This window comes from Triturus cristatus, chromosome 10, assembly GCF_964204655.1.
Source record: "Triturus cristatus chromosome 10, aTriCri1.1, whole genome shotgun sequence".
NCBI classification, from domain to species: domain Eukaryota; kingdom Metazoa; phylum Chordata; class Amphibia; order Caudata; family Salamandridae; genus Triturus; species Triturus cristatus.
This window is the reverse complement of record NC_140593.1, coordinates 195,773,159-195,790,199: the sequence shown is the minus strand read 5'-3', so window position 1 is coordinate 195,790,199 and position 17,041 is coordinate 195,773,159.

The window sequence follows — 17,041 nt, the reverse complement described above, 5'->3', positions numbered from 1 at the left end:
CGCACTCACTGCGTTCAGCATAACTGGCCACAGTGCAATGCCGTCGGGCACTTTTGAGCCACCGGAGGGCTACCCTACATGAATTTGCAGGAGAGTAGCATTGGAGTAGTAAGTACCACACAGCTGCTCTTTGACAGACATGCCTCTCACAAAGTGCCATTAAATGTTTCCCAATACAAGTATCGCTTTTCCTCTCATTCTCAACTGAGTGTGACTACAGGTGGTCCTTCTCCCTGTTTGGACTCATGATGCCAGATTTAGGCATCTTACATGTATGTGTTGCATTTTATTTTATTTTGATTGCATGTCCTGGATGATTACACTTATTTTATAGTCCTTTGTCTCCCATATATATGTTTTGGTGTGTGTGCCTATGTGTGACGAGTTTTTTTTTTGGTTGTACTGCAAGATTTCACTTCTATGAATGCTGAAAAATATATCACAAATTTTACGAAGGTGATGTTTACAAATAATTACAATATATATTTATAGTATGTGTAGCATAGCCAGGAGTTCTGGTGGACAAACCTTTCACTTCATATTATTACAGACCATCCAGATATACCACCAAAACGGTGCTGTATGTATATTTTCTTTCTTAAGCATGCAGATGCTTCACAACTAAAGTGTTGACAGGAGTGCTGTCAGGAAGTAGTAAATATTGGTCCTGATAAAAAGCCTTGGGGTAGAGCTTGAAACATGAAAACCTCTGAAACTCAGGAGCATAATTCCATTAAGTTTCATTTATTTTCCCTTTTTTTAACCATACCGGATAGAGGTGCGAATAAAATAACTTTCTAACTGGACTCAACAAAGCAAGCACAACCATTGCGGACCACCTCCGGAAAACAATCAACTGCTCCTTCGAGACAGCAACCTTCCCAGAAAGCTGGAAGCACGCCGAAATCAACGCCCTTCTGAAGAAGCCCAAGGTGGACCCCAAGGACCTCAAGAACTTTCGGCCCATCTCCCTGCTCCCATTCCCGGCAAAAGTGACTTAGAAGATTGTCAACAAACAGCTGACCCGCTACCTCGAAGACAACAACATCCTGGACCCCTCCCAATCCGGTTTTCGCAGAAACCACAGCACCGAGACCGCCCTCATCGCCGCCACTGACAACATCAGGACCCTGATGGACAAAGGAGAAACAGCCGCCCTCATCCTCCTGGACCTATCAGCAGCCTTTGACACGGTCTGCCACCGGGCCCTATCAGCACGCCTCCATGACGCCGGTATCCAAGAGAAGGCCCTGGCCTGGACCACATCCTTCCTCTCCGGCAGAACCCAGAGCGTCCGCCTCCCACCCTTCAGCTCCAAAACCACTGAGATCATCTGCGGCGTCCCACAGGGATCCTCCCTCAGCCCAACGCTGTTCAATATCTACATGGCACCTCTCGCCCACGTCGCATGACAACACAGCCTCAACATCATCTCCTACGCCGACAACACCCAGCTGATCATATCCCTCACCGAAGACCCCCACACCGCCAAAGCTAACCTCCACAGAGGAATGAAGGCCGTAGCCGACTGGATGAAGGACAGCAGACTGAAGCTGAACTCAGACAAGACGGAGGTCCTCATTCTCGGACCCACCCCATCAGCCTGGGACGACTCTTGGTGGCCCACATCGTGTGGCACCCCACGGACCACGCACGCAACCTGGGGGTCATCCTCGATTCCACTCTCTCCATGACCAGGCAAGTCAACGCTGTCTCCGCGTCCTGCTTCCACACCCTGCGTATGCTCCACAGGATCTTCAAATGGATCCCCCTCGACACGAGAAAAAACGTCACCCAGGCCCTCATCACCAGTAGACTCGACTACGGGAACGCCCTTTACTCAGGAACAACAAACAAGTTCCTGAGACGACTCCAACGTATCCAGAACGCCTCGGCCCGACTCATCCTCGACGTCCCCTGCCGCAGCCACATCACACCCCACCTGAGAGGCCTGCACTGGCTCCCCGTCAACAAAAGGATCACCTTCAAACTCCTCATCCACACACACAAAGCACTACCCAACACCGGACCCACTTACCTCAATGACCGAGTCAGCTTCCACACCCCCACCCGAAGCCTCCGCTCAGCCAACCTCGCCCTCGCCACAGTCCCCCGCATCCGGAAAACCACCGCCGGCGGCAGATCCTTCTCCTACCTCGCCGCCAAAACCTGGAACACTCTCCCCACCATCCTACGGCAGACCCAGGACCTGCTGCCCTTCAGAAGACTCCTCAAGACCTGGCTCTTCGATCAGTAGCGGCCCCCCCTCCCCAGCGCCTTGAGACCGTCTTGGGTATGTAGCGCGCTTTACAAATGCTTTGATTGATTGATTGATTGACAGATATTTTTAAAACCCCATGACCCCCCATTCCTATTTGTTACATCTTTATTCATCTATTATAAAACACCCAAAAGAATTCCCACGTAACTCGTAGGTAATAGCAGTAGGATCCAATGATGAAGCATTTCACCAAGGGGAAACCGTGGTGGGCGAGGGTTATCTAAAGAAAACATTCTGTTTTCTGAACCAAAAGTTGAAGTCAAGTTCATGAATGATGGACAGGCTCTCTTTGTTTCTTGATAAGTTTGATAGGACGAGGAGTCCCTTTGTCTTTCTTCTCTTCCCAGCCGCAGTCCTTGCAGGTAAGAATGGTGGGGCCGGGTTGGGGGTGATTCGACAGACGACCATAAGGTAATATTAAATTAATAATTAAGAACATTTTTATTAATAATTAGTTTTCCCTAGTCGTCGTCTGTCGAATCCTCCCCAAACCGTCCCCACCGCCCGACCGCTCTTACCTGCAGGGGCCGCTGCTGCCTCTACCTCCCTCCTCTTTGTTCAAATAAAAAATCACAAGTCAACAACATTTAGAAAGGTTGTTGTGGATTTTGAAACAATGGGATTTAAAATTCACAAGGAAAGTGCAAAATGTGCTAAACCCATCTGAAAAGTTCGGGAATATAATCTAAGATAAAAGAATAGAACCAAGAAAACCCTCACTTAAGGCAATGCAAAAAGCACCTGAACCAATTGCTTGTGAATATATAATGTCCTTTTTAGCATTATGTTAATTTTATATTAACTGTATCAGGAATTCCGCATGTTTAGCAGAATCACTTATACAATTGTTAAGAAAAAGTTCACAATGCAGGACAATAAGATTATCTGCCAAAAACAGAACTGAGGATACCTAGTGATACCTGGGTTACCAATGATGCAGTGTAAATGCTAATCATTCTTTACACAACATAAAAAACGATTTTAAAAATGAAACTCTAATATGCACTTTGCACACGTTTAGAAAAATAACATTGAAACTGAGAAAAACTGCAGTAACAACACCGTCAAAGCATGCTTGGATTTATAGAAATGAAAGTTTTTGAAAATAATGAATTTCACATGTTTATTAACTGATAACCTCATTATTTGAGCAAAGTCATTATGAAAGATTATTGATCGAAAAAGCTTTCTATGATGCAAAATAACCCAAAATGTTAATATGAAGTAGTATAGCTATGTAACAAATGACTGTTATGTACAATTGCACAAATATTAATGAAGAAACTTAGCATCTCTATTGCCTTTATTGTAATGCACCATAGCAAATGAAAAACTGATGCAAATTAAAACTGTTACCTTTCATATGACTGAAACGTTTTGCATAAATGCTTGACATTATTAGAGTCTTAAATTTCTTAAAACGATTGTATTATAATGATTTGAAGACTAATTTGCATGTATATACTTTTAAAATTGTGATAGTAGACTTTATTTAGAGTTGGACATTCCCATGCAATAATCACTGACACCATTACAATTATTTCTCTATATGATATGCTTGATTTATTTCATTATTCTTGAACTTAGTTATGAGTTTACTTTACTAAATAAGCTGGATGATTTGGAGCTGTCTGCTCAGAGACCAGACTGGAACTGTCCTGATTGCCCATGCCAATGGGCTTTTCCTTCTTAGACTCTAATTTGATCCCTTTTCCCATGCTTAGAGAACTCTTTTGAATTTTCCTCTCACCTTTGCTGGTGATAGGAAACTCAAATCTGATCCATCCTCTTTATGGATTCTTTTATTCAGCAATAGATTTACTTTGACTCAATGTGTGGTTTTATACTGCATGCTGTAAGACCCATGACTGAACTGCTTACACTGTTACTTATATGCATTTATTTTGGATCTTTAATACAATAACCAAATTATCTAAATTTTGTCTGAGTCTTTTATTATATGTGTCTTAATGTTCTTTCCATAGAAACTATGCTTACGATTATCCGATCTCTGTTGCATAATAGGGAGTGTCATCAGAACATCAAGTTCTTTTGCTCTCGTTCTGGGTAGCCACAGCAGAGCTTCTGGTATGCATGATTGTTAGAAATGGGGGTCTCTTGGGCATGGTTTGCACCCTGTTCAAGTATGGTTCCTTCTTTCTAATCAGGGTAAGGGAGTTACACACCCCAAAAAAACCCTGCTCACCCCCTTGGTAGCTTGGCAAGAGCAGTCAGGCTAATCTGGGAGGCAATGTGTAAAGTATCTATACATAACACCCACAGTAACACAGAAAAGCACTACAAATGGACACCACCACACCCGTTTAGAAAAATAAACAATCTTTAACTAAACAAAACAAGACCATAATGACAATAATCCAACATACATAACTCAAAATATCACTTTTAAAAGGTTTTGGTAATTCTCTCCATAGAACTCTATGAATGCGTCTATTTTAACACAAAGTACCTTTGATGCATCAAACTAAAAGTCTAAAAACAGCTGCTTAGGAGGAAAACATCAGAAAACACAGTGAAGCATGGGTTCTTGAGTCCCAGGGGAATGGATGCATCACTTCTGCTGCAGGCAGAAGGTGTTGTGTCAATATCTTACTGCAAGGAGAAGCGATATGTCTATTTCCAGAGGTGACTCCTTTCGGCCCGGCGATGCATTGGGAACTTGGTGCACTGGTGCGATGTGTGAGAAAATCCAGGCGCTGTGGGCCGATGCTGTGGCAAAACAGGTGTTGCGTCGATTTCCACTCCCGCAGACAGGTGATGCGTCAATACCTCCAGCCGCACAGCAGGGCCTGTGTCAAAGTCGGAGCGGTGGTCTCGGATGTTCAAGACTCGGTGCTCTGGACTCAGACTGAGGCAGTTCTTTGGGCTGCGAAGAGGCGAAGCACCAATCTTTCAGCCGCACTGTGGTGATGTGTTTGTTTTTAAACCGCACGGCAAGCTTGAGGCAGGAAAAATGGCACTGGAAGGGCAATGCATGGATTTTCAAGTTTTGAAGCAGCAGAACCATCTCCAAGGGCCCAGGACTGGAAGTGGCACCACTCGGCAGGTCAGAACTCCCAGCAGAGGAGTTCAGAGATGCTGCAGATGAAGTCTTTGATGGCCCTTAGACTTCTAACAGGAGGCAAGCACACACAAGTCCTTGGAAAAGCAGGATACAAGAAAGCAAAGTCCAGTTCTTTCACTGCTGACAGACAGAAGGAGCAACTGCAGGCCAACCCAGCAAAGCAACACAAAGCAGAGGGTTAGAACTCCTCCTGACAACTATTCAGCTCTTCTTCTTGGCAGAGTCCACAGTCCAGAAGCGTTCCACTAGTCTGGGGTTATAGGCCCAATACTTATACACCTTTTGGCCTTTGAAGTAGGCATACTACAAAGTAAAATCTTTGTTGTCAACAAGATCCTTCCTTGGCTCCAGATACACTACAAGTGGAAGGGGACAGCATTGTGAGGGCCAGGCACAACTCTACTGAGGTGTCAATAACAACGTCTCCCACCACTCTAGCTCAGGAAGGCCCATCAGTCTACTGATGGGATATCAGGATATGTAAGGCACACCTCAGCTCCCTTTGTGGGACTGTCTAGAGTGAATGCACAAGCAGCCCAGCTGTCTGTCTAAACCAGACGTTAATTCCTCAGGTAGGCAGAGGCACAGGATGGTAAAGGAAGAAAATGCCCACTTTCTAAAAGAAAAAGACACACAAATGATGTTTGTTTCTGGTCCAGGGAGGACCCAGCTTGGCAGTTCAGGATGGACTGTTCCCATGAGGAGCAGTGTCAAGATTGATTGCATATGGCTAGGTTCAAACTGGAATGGCATGGTGAGCAAAACAACTGTGGATTTAGGCCCAGATCTCTGTACTGGGGTGAATGGATGACATTGTTCTGCATTCTGTCCATCAACTGTTCTTTTTGCATTTGTCTCCCGAGTGGGACGGGTATGCCCAGACGTGGGTCCCATGCTCTCCATGCCACTGGAATGAAGTTATCCTGGCTGAAGAGGGGTGAAACCCCGAAACCGGTCCTAGGATGCTTGTTTCCAGTCCAGTGAGGACCTGGCTTGGCAGTTCGGGCTGGACTGTGTCCATGAGGCACAGGGTCAAGACTGATTTGCATATGGCTCGGTTCAAACTGGAATGGCATGGTGAGCAAAAAAACGATGGATTTAGGCCCAGATTTCTGTACCGGGGTGAATGTATGACATTGTTCTACATTCTGTCCATCAACTGTTCTTTTTGCACTTTCTAAAAGTGGCATTTACAAACACACAATTTAAAAAACAACTTCACTAAAACATTTTTAAGACCTGAGTTCAGGGAGACTAAACTCCAAATCTATATATTTTCCCAATTGAAAGTTACACTTGTAAGATGGTACAAGGCAGCTCCAATGATAGCCTATGGGAGAGATAGTCCTTGCAATAGTGAACATTTGCACTACTTCACTGTCAGGACATGTAAAATACACCAGCACATGTCCTACCTTTCACATACACTGCACCCTCCTCATGCGTCTTCCTTCAGCCTACTTTAGGGGCACCTTCAATGTAAAAAAAAAAGGATGGTTTGGGCCTGGCAAGTGGGTGCACTGGCCAGGTCGACATGGTAGTTTAAAACTGCACTCACAGATGCTGAAATGGCAGGCCTGAGACATGTTTGCAGGGCTACTCATGTGGGTGGCACAATGCAATGTTACAGACCCACTAGTAGCATTTGAGTTACAGACCCTGGACACACACTGTGCATTTTACTAGGCACTTACCAGTAAATCAAATATGCCAATCATGAATACCCAATTATAATCACAATTTACAGTGGGCGCACTTGTACATTAGCAGTGAGCAGCAGTGGTAAAGGGTCAAGAGTACATAAACCAGCAAAAAACGATGTCCAGCACACAGTCAAAAGTACAGGAGGTAGAGGCAAAGAAACAGTGGATACAACAACATGGATGCCAGGCCTAACAATGATTCTTGTTAGATTGAACTTCTTTAAGAGGTTTAGTCTTCCAATATGTCTATAGCACAGTTCTGATAGTAGTGTATTTAAATTTGATCACTAATTTGTGAGTTGGCTACTAATTATTGGTCCTCATTAGGTGGGCTGTAGTTCGACATCCTGATTTCCCACCCCTCATCAGCTGCGGCCGCTGCAGGTAAGAGCGGGTGGGGCTGGCTGGGAGGGATTTCGAGAGACGACCACGAGGGAAAATTAATAATTCATTTAATTTTCCCTTGTGGTCATCTCTCGAAATCCCCCCCAGCTGGCCCCACCGCTCTTACCTGCAGCAGCCGAGGCTGCCCCACTGCGGCGAAGCAAGGTCCACTGGAGGGCTAACAGCTCTATGGGTTAAGTATAGAATCTGAGTGAAGTGACAAGGTTGTAAAGTCATTGTTGGACCCAGAAACAAAAGAGAAAAACCTTCCACTGCAACAAAACACTGCTTAATATTTGACATCATTGTTCTTCGATTTAGAGCTACAAGTCATACAGAAAGGCAATACACAGGCTAACACTGTAGCATTTGCTTCATATTGACCACAGTCACTTGACCAGTGGGTTGGGGCCTAAACCTCGGGTTCAGGGCCTTTAACAACTGGTATAGCCTTCAACAACGAGCTACAAGGCTTAATTAAATGTCTGCCACACACTCATTTGTGAACAGAAGATAAAGACTGTCATTTAGAGGCCCTGGGCTGCGTATAGTGCATCTGGATGCTGGAAACAGTGACATTGCATCCTAAAATATAACCTTTCTTAAATGTCAGTGGTTGCAAACCATGTTATGTCGTTTTACGGGCTTTACTGAAAACCCCAGTATGACTTTAGTACACTTCCTTCTGCATTTGGCAGTGTCATGTTTCAGTGGTGCACGCCTGATGGAAGAGATTAGCGTTTGTGTGCATAAACCATAACAGTCTGCCTCCCAGCCGAAAAGACCATTGTTGTGCAAACAGTTGTGCAATCTGCGCTTGTATGCACTGAGGGCTTGACATACCGACTCCATCACCAGCCGCAGGTCGATGAATCAGTGTTTGTTCTTGTCTGCCCTTCAAGCTGTGTCTTTCAAGAGTGCAACGAGGAGCTGAAACACAGGGAAAACGGATGAACAATTAAAATAATTGTGCAATTTTCTACGACTTTTTTGCAGAATGATGAATAGTGTCGAAACTCTACATCTATTCACAAAAAGGGTGGAAGGGAATATTAAATTGCCTTCGTCCCTTTAGTAACAGTCCTTTGTAGGCCAGTGGGTGAATCTGGCTCGAAGTCTGATAAGAACAAATTCCAGTTGAAACAATTTTAATGTATATCCTTTACGTTTCTGACAACATACAGTGTACGTATGCCAACATCTTGCTTGAAATTCATATGCTTCCCATCATACCCTCATATTAAATTCAATTGCAGAGGTTAACTGTTCAACACGAATACAAACTCTAGTAGAAGCGGTAAGGAGGAGAGTTGACAGTGATTTACCAGAGGACCTGTATTTTCCGCCAAGGAGGGCCAGTGTTTTTATAATTTACTTTATGAATCAGGTGAATCAGCACTCGTCCGGCCAGCCACACTATCCTGATTAACACAGAAATGCCCACTTTCCCCCAACTATTTGCAGTCTGCCTCTGATACATTAGCGTTCTGAAGGGCATATTATCAAGACAGGCGATAAAATTATCCTTCACATCTAACCTGGGCTTCAATTGGAATTCCATAGAGCATATTATCAAGCCCATTATCGCCGTTTTAGCGGCAGTTGTCTGCCGCTAAAGCAGCGATAATTTTATCGCCTGTCTTGATAATATGCCCATGGGTTCGTTGTAAGAAAAAAATTATCTCCATAAACTCTCTCCATGGTAGTGCATACTAAATATCGAAGTCAGAATGTCGAGGGTACTAGATAGCAAGGACAAAATATTGAAAAAAATATTAACATGTAAGTAATTCTAGATTTTCTATACCCAATTCCACATATATGTAACTATGCAGTACATATATCTTCAAGGTACGTGAATGGGAAAATAGGAATAGTAAATCTATAATGCCCTATATGTGCTTACCTTTGGATATTTTTTTCTCACGCTACTGTAATCTCCATTTTCTTCTATGCCGATATTCATGTTTTTATTCAATAGGATAATTCTCCCCACGAGTTTTCAAAAAATAAAGATTCTAATGACACCAACAATCTCATGATGTCATGTGGGTCAAAGGTTTAAGAGCCATATATATCAAATCTGACACATCACAATTCACTGAAGACTTTTCGCTGCTTTATTCAGTATTGTGTACTCAAGCTCTCGACAACAAAGAAATTCCTCAAACTAAGTGCAACCTAAACATTCTGGTATTACCCTATGCCAACCTTACATGCATCCAAACACATCTCATTAAAGATAAACTAAGTTTGGAACTCCTTAAGGATAAGGTTACATGTCACTAGACCTGGTTGGAACTCGAGAAATTTTACTCGGCAGCATCACTTGGAGTCACGTAAAAACTCAGCTAGATTCCACAGAGTTCCACCAATGGGCAGAAAATGCATGACTCGCTGCTCACACTCTTATTTTAGCATCAGTAGCGTGTTCCACACTGAAAAATCAGCCAAAATACCACACATTGTGAAAGCTTGTGGCGGTAAGATTGTCCTTTGTGCGTTCCAATTCAAACACTCCATATGAGAAAGAGTGATACACAAAACAGTCAACTGCAGAGAAAACTACTTCTCTGAGTGGAGCCTAAGCCCACTTGTTGGAACTGGCCCTCTCTGCGTTGCTACCCCAAACTGGGGTTGCATGTTGAGCAAAAACACAATTGATTAAACTCAGATCTTTGTGATTGGGGGTGATTGTTTGCATTTTTCAGCATTCTGTCCAGCATTTGTTTGTTTTGCTTTTGTCACCCTAAATGGGAAGGGTATACCCGAACGTGGGTCCCGTGCTCAGTGTGCAACTAGATTCAAGCTAGTCTGACTGATGAGCGGTAGTACCCCGAAACCGATCCCAGGATGCTTGTTTCCAGTCCAGGGAGGACCTGGCTTGGCAGTTCGGGCCAGACTGTTCCCATGAGGAGCAGGGTCAAGACTGATTTGCAAATGGCTGGGTCCAAACTGGGGTGGCTTGGTGAGCAAAAAAACGCGCTAAAGAATGATTGATTAAACCAGATCCTTGTGTGACTGGGGTGAATTTTTGCATTGTTCAGCATTCTGTTTATCATTTGTTTCACTTTTAGAAAGTTGGCATTTCCTGCCCTAGCAATTTTTGTCCCACTTCCAGTTTCCTGGGTCACATGACTGTGACTGCTTTTGGGGTTTGTGTATTCCCGTTAGACATTGAGACAAAGGAGACTGGGTGTTGGCAGAATGGGCTATCATGCCTGGATGGCTGAGGAGGAGCTGTTCCCTGCCCCACTTAAAGTTCAAAGATCTTGCCTCCAGCACACACAAAGGAACCTTACACTAGTCTTTTGTCACCCTAGACTTCTTGTAGCTTTGGCAGGGAAGGGAAGACCTTTCCAGAACTAGATGTGGAGGTAGCCCAGGATGTCCCCGCAATTCAAAGGCTGGCATCAGGTATAAATATTAGACACTCAGCATACCACCTCAGTGCACTCATGGACCTGTGGAAGACTTCAGAAGGACAGCCTGGCCCACCAGAGGACTGCCCTACTGCTACTAGAGGACTGTCCTGCTCCTTGAAGGCCTTCCTGCCTTGCTGCTTGAAGGAGAACTGGACCATCTCCTTCAATTCATGGCCACCAGAAGTGACCTCAAGGGCTAGTTGGCTGGCCTCCTGTGTGAGCTGCAGGGACACAACAAGCTCCAGAGACCTTGAACCCTGCACCTGGCTTCTGCTGGAGTGAGTCTTCAACCTCCAAGTGGTGAACCCCAGAACCTGGACCCTTAGAATTGATTTTAGAGGTGCTTCTCCTGTCTAACTCTAATACTTTGAACATTGGAAGGTTTTTACTAAATAGTGGCCTGGGAACAGACTAAAGGCCCACAACCTACCTGCCAGTCGATCTGCCTTGAGGTGTATTGCTGGTCAGCCCAACTTCACGATAAATCTTGCTATGCTCTTCTCCACAGCAGCAAATTCTGTTCAACAGGACCTCTCTGCCAAGGTATCCAGCCTTGTGGACACCTATCACAAATAAGATTCTTCACAGTGGTGTCCTTTTAAGTAGTTTTCTTCCAGCAGCACAGCAACACTTCTGAACCGAAGTTGAGTACAGTGCAACTGAGCTTCCAGGTTCACAACGTCATGATTGTTCCATGTGGAACTAGAACCTCCACTGAAAGTATACATGGCTCATGGACAGAGTGGGCAAATGCTGAGGGAGTGTCGCATGCCATGCTGTGTGCAAGGATATTACATACCCCCCTCATTTAATTAAAGGACAACAAAACAGATGCAGCATAAATTACATTAACAAAATATAATGTTAAATAGCAATAGAGAGAAAAGGAACAACTAATATGAATTAACTTAAAAAATCAAGCAACCTTTTAGGAGGTCATCTAAACCGACTTCACCCTTTGACTCTTGAGGCAACTGTACCCTCACTGCCATTCATCAGTTCTGGGCGGTTACCAGTGACATTACTATGGTCACACCTCAAACAGGATCGCTCACTCTTACCAAATAATTCTCTGACGTGTCATCTTCATTATTTACAATACTGTTACTGTCAGGACACCTTGCCTCTCTTCTAACATTCCACAATCTGCCATAGCGGGTGAGAAAACTGTTTGAGAAAACTTCAATGATTTTTATGGCCTTTCCAAATTTACTAATGAGACCTGTCCTTAATTTTCTCACCCAAACACCCACCCTGAAATCATATGGTTTTGTTTTCCATTTGTTATCATACCATACCTTTCTCTTATTTTGCTTCGTCCTGACTGTTCCTGCAGTTCTTTCAGCCATACTTTCACTTCCTCTTTCACCTCTGCACTTTTAATTGAACCACCCTGGACATAATTTAGAAGCAGGATCTCTGCCTTTTAATAGCCTAAAAGGAGTAACCTCAGTGACAGTGTGTGGTGTAATGCTATACAACCAGAATCTTTCCCTAAAAGAGTTCTTCCAAACACCTCCCAATTTAATGACATCTGTGATATAACCCTTCAACACACGGTTGAATCTCTCAACCTGACCATTTTCATGTGGTTTATACATTGCAGTCATAACATGTTTTATACCACATTGCCTAAGAAATTCCTCCATCTCAGTCAACGTATGTTGCAACTCGTTGTCACTAACTAATGTAGAAGGACACCCCTCTCTTGCAAACACCTCCTTAAAAAACTCTATAACTACATTTGTGGTGGTTTGAGAAACAAATGTTACCTCAGGCCACTTGGAATGATAATCCACAAACACCAAAGCATATCATGAATCATTGGGTAAACACATGAAAGGCCCTGATATATATATTCTTTCATGTTTTCTCAGGCCACTCCAAAATCTTAAGTGGTGGGATGTTGACTATTAACATCTTCTCACTTGAAGCACACACATCACATTCCCGATCAATGGTATGGTCCACGGCAGGCCACCTGAAAAAAATCCTCACAATGCATTTCATGGCAGACATTACTGGATGACTCATGTGCTAGGTTGAGAAGCAACTCTTGTACTCCCTTGGGAGGTACACATTTCTCCCCTTTATACATTGAATCACCTTCCATCTCCAACTCATCCACAACATTGAACATGGGCATAACTAATATAAATCTCTTTTCCTTGGCCACCCATTCAAAATGTATTGTTTAGTGGTTTGCCAAAGATCATCCTTTTTTCATACACTCTCTACCTTTCTTCAGAAATATCCTCAAATTCTCCCGAAACAATGTCTTTAATACTTGCTGCCACATCCATTTATTCAAAACCTCCAACTCATCCTGTTGACATGGGTGACGTGACAGGAAATCAGCTGTCACATTTTTTTTTCCTGACACAAGTTTGGTTTTAAAACTATACTCCTGCAGTTTAGATGTTAGTCTTGCAATACGTGCCATGGAATTCCAACCTCCACCTGGAGATAATACGTTCACTAGTGGCTTATGATCCATTCCTAATATGAATCTGCTTTCCCACACATAATTCCAGTAATGTTCAGGTGCCCACACGCAAGCAAGTAATTCTTTTTCAATCACCACGTACTTGCTCTCGGTCTCATTTAAAGTACGAGAGACAAATGCCACATTCCATTCCTCCGTACCACTCCTCTGTGATAACACTCCTCCAATTCCATATAAACTTGCGTTCATTGTGATTATGCATTCCTTCTTCCTACAAAATGGTTTTAATGTGGGAGCCTTAACAATTTCCCTTTTAATAGTCTCAAATTCTTTCTGTTGTTCATCCAATCATTCATGCGGTGCATTATGTCTCAATAATTTCCTTAATGGTTCCATCTTGGTGGCAAAGTTCCCCACAAATTAACTGTAATATTCACACATGCCAGCAAACGACAACACCTGTTCCTTATTGGTTGGGGCAGGATAATTCACAATAGCTTCCACATTGGATTGCTTGGGAACCACACCATCCCCGGACAATGTGTTCCCTACGTATTCAAAAGATTGTTTAAACATTTTGCACTAATGAGCCTTAAGTGTCAATCCGTTCCTTGCCAATCTGTCGCACACTTCCATTAAATGTTTCATTTGTTGTTCTTCCTTTTGTGAAAAAATCGAACTGTCATCAGGAAAACACTTGACATACATATCAACATCCGTGAAAATATGAAACATAGCCCTCTGGAATACAGAAGCTGCATATGCCAATCCAAATGGCTTCCTACTATATTGGTACAAACCTTGTGGTTTAGTGAATGCTGTTCATTTTTTTTATCTTCAAATAATTCAATCTGGTGGTAGGCTGATATTAAATCTAAGGTGGAAAATATTTTAGCACCCTCCAACAAGGACACCACTTCATTAATATTTGGTAATGGGTGGCAATCTATAACACCTGCATTCAACGCTCTGAAGCCCTCACATACCCTCAATTTTTGATCAGGTTTGTGGACCAAAATGGTGGGCAAAATCCATTCAGCTCATTCACTGGCCTCTATAATGCCCTCACTGACCAACTCATTTAGCATGTCTCTTAGCTCTTCTCGTACATTGATGAGAACTCCCTGCAATTTCTGTTTGATGGGAATAGTGTTTCTCTGTGAAAACGTCTTTTAACTGTTCTCTGATATAAGTTTCTCTGTCGCTAATCCCGATGACTGCCACTTGTTTAGACCATTCTCCCCGTCCAATAACACAGGCTCCTTTGAACAGGGATTTAAAATGATACCTAACTTCCACTGGTCTCTCCATTCCTCCGACCTAAAACCTCCGACCCTCGGTCTAGGTCTACTCTCTCCCTGCAGCTCTGCTGTGCCGTCTCTAGCCTCCAGACCCCGACCTCCTCCTTGGGAGGATCGAGGCTGCTGTCCACTCCTGCGCCTGCTCCAACTGGAACCAGACTGCCTGCAACTAGCGTAACCTTTCTCAGCCGTTTTTTTTCTTAATTTTTCCCTGTTGTGCCACTGTTATTGTGCCCATCTGTGTCGTGCTCTAATTCCACCACTGTTTTTATTTTCTCGTGCCTGCCTGTTCCTTTCGCTTTTGGCCGCTGCTGCCCCTGCAGCCCCTCCCCCCGGAATTCCCCCGCTCCCGCCTCCCAGCCTCTCCTCCCTCCCCTACTTAATGGCGGCCGCTGTGTGGTCGCGCAGCGGACGTGCTGCCAGTGCGCCGAAGGCTCTCTAAAGGCAAACCAGACTGCGCCCCTCCGCGACCTGACTGCGGCCAGCGCCAGGAAACTTGGACCTCCCACTACCCATCGCTACGACACCACCACCCTCCTTGCACTCAACCCTGGAAGACTTAGAGAATGCCAACAGGCCTCGCCGAACACGACCCACGGCCAGTTTTCCTGCCTCCACTGCCACCAGACCCTCACCGCCACCCCGGCCACCAACACCACCGACGCCAAAATGCATCCTCCTCAACGTACGCTCTGTACACAAGCACGCGATGGAAATCTGGAACCTACTTGACTCCCGTTCACACGACATCGCCTTCTTCACAGAGACCAGGACCAACGTATCCTCTGCCCCTGACATCAGCACCACCATCCCAGATGGATACAAGATCCAGAGGAAAGACAGCCCCAACCACCCAGGAGGGGGCCTCGCCATCGCCCACAAGAGCACCCTCTGCCTCACCACCTCCAGCGAAACCTTCTCCTCCGCCGAACACCTGCACTTCCAGATCCTGACCACCCCCGAAGCCACACTCCTCAGAACCCTCGTCTACAGACCCCCCCGGACCCGAACACCTTTCGCCACCACCATCACCAACTTCATCGCACCCCACGCCATCGCCTCAACAAACTACATACTCATTGGAGACCCGAACTTCCATCTGGACAACCCCAGCGACCCCAAATCCACTATCCTTCGTGATAACCTCGCCAGCATCGGACTTAAACAACTCGTCAACACACCGACCCACAGAGCAGGACACACCCTCGACCACATCTTTGTGGCAGGAAACAGTGTCTAATTCAGCCACACAACGCAGCTGCCATGGACCGACCACCACAGCGTACACTTCGCCATCAACAAACCCAAGGCACCCAAATCAGCCCCACGCCCACCATGAAGGAACTGGAGAAAGGTTACCGACGAGAAACTTAACTCCACCCTCACCCGAGACAACCACACCTGGACACCTGGCGCAAACGACGCAGCCAGAGAACTCCACACCTGGATCTCCGACTGCGCAGAGGAGCTCGCCCCACTACACAACTCCGACAGACAATGCCCCAGGAAAGCCGCCTGGTTCACCACTGCTCTCCACAAAGCCAGACGTACCTGCAGACGCCTGGAGAAGAACTGGAGAATCACCAAGACAACCAAAAACCACACCATCTACAAGGACGCCATGACGGACTACCACAACCAGATCAGAGCCACCAAGAGGAACTTTTTCCACAACAAAATCTTGGCCAACTCCACCAACTCCAAGGAACTTTTTAGTGTCATTCAAGAATTCACCAATCGACACAGCGAAGCCACAGACACCACCCCATCCCAAGACCTCTGCGACAAGCTTGGAACCTATTTTGACCTCAAGATCAAAAACCTCTACGACAACTTCATCAACCATCCACCAGGTGCCACAGACGCCCCCCTGCCCCCCAGAAACACCAGCCAGCCCACCATCTCCAACTGGACACCGATCACTGCTGAAGACACCGCCTCAACCATGAAAAGCATCCACTCATGGGCCCCCACCAACCCCTGCCCCCCTCACATCTACCACAGAGCCGCGGCCGCCATCGCACCAGAACTACAACGTACCATTAACACCACCTTCAAAACAGACACCTTCCCAGATGACTGGAAGCCCACAGAAGTCAGACCTCTGCTCAAGAAGCCCACAGCTGACCCCCACCGACCTCAAGAACGGTCGGCCCATCTAGCTCCTCCCCTTCGCAGCCAAAGTTGCAGAGAAAACAGTCAACAGGAAACTGACACGATTCATGAGAATGCCATCCTTGACCCGTCCCAATCCAGATTCCCAAGCAACCACAGCACAGAGACCGCCCTACTCACCGCCACAGATGACATCCACACCCTCCTGGACCAAGGCCACTCCGCAGCCCTCATCCTACTCAACCTATCAGCTTCCTTCGACACCGTATCCCACCGCACACTAGTCACCAGACTACACAAC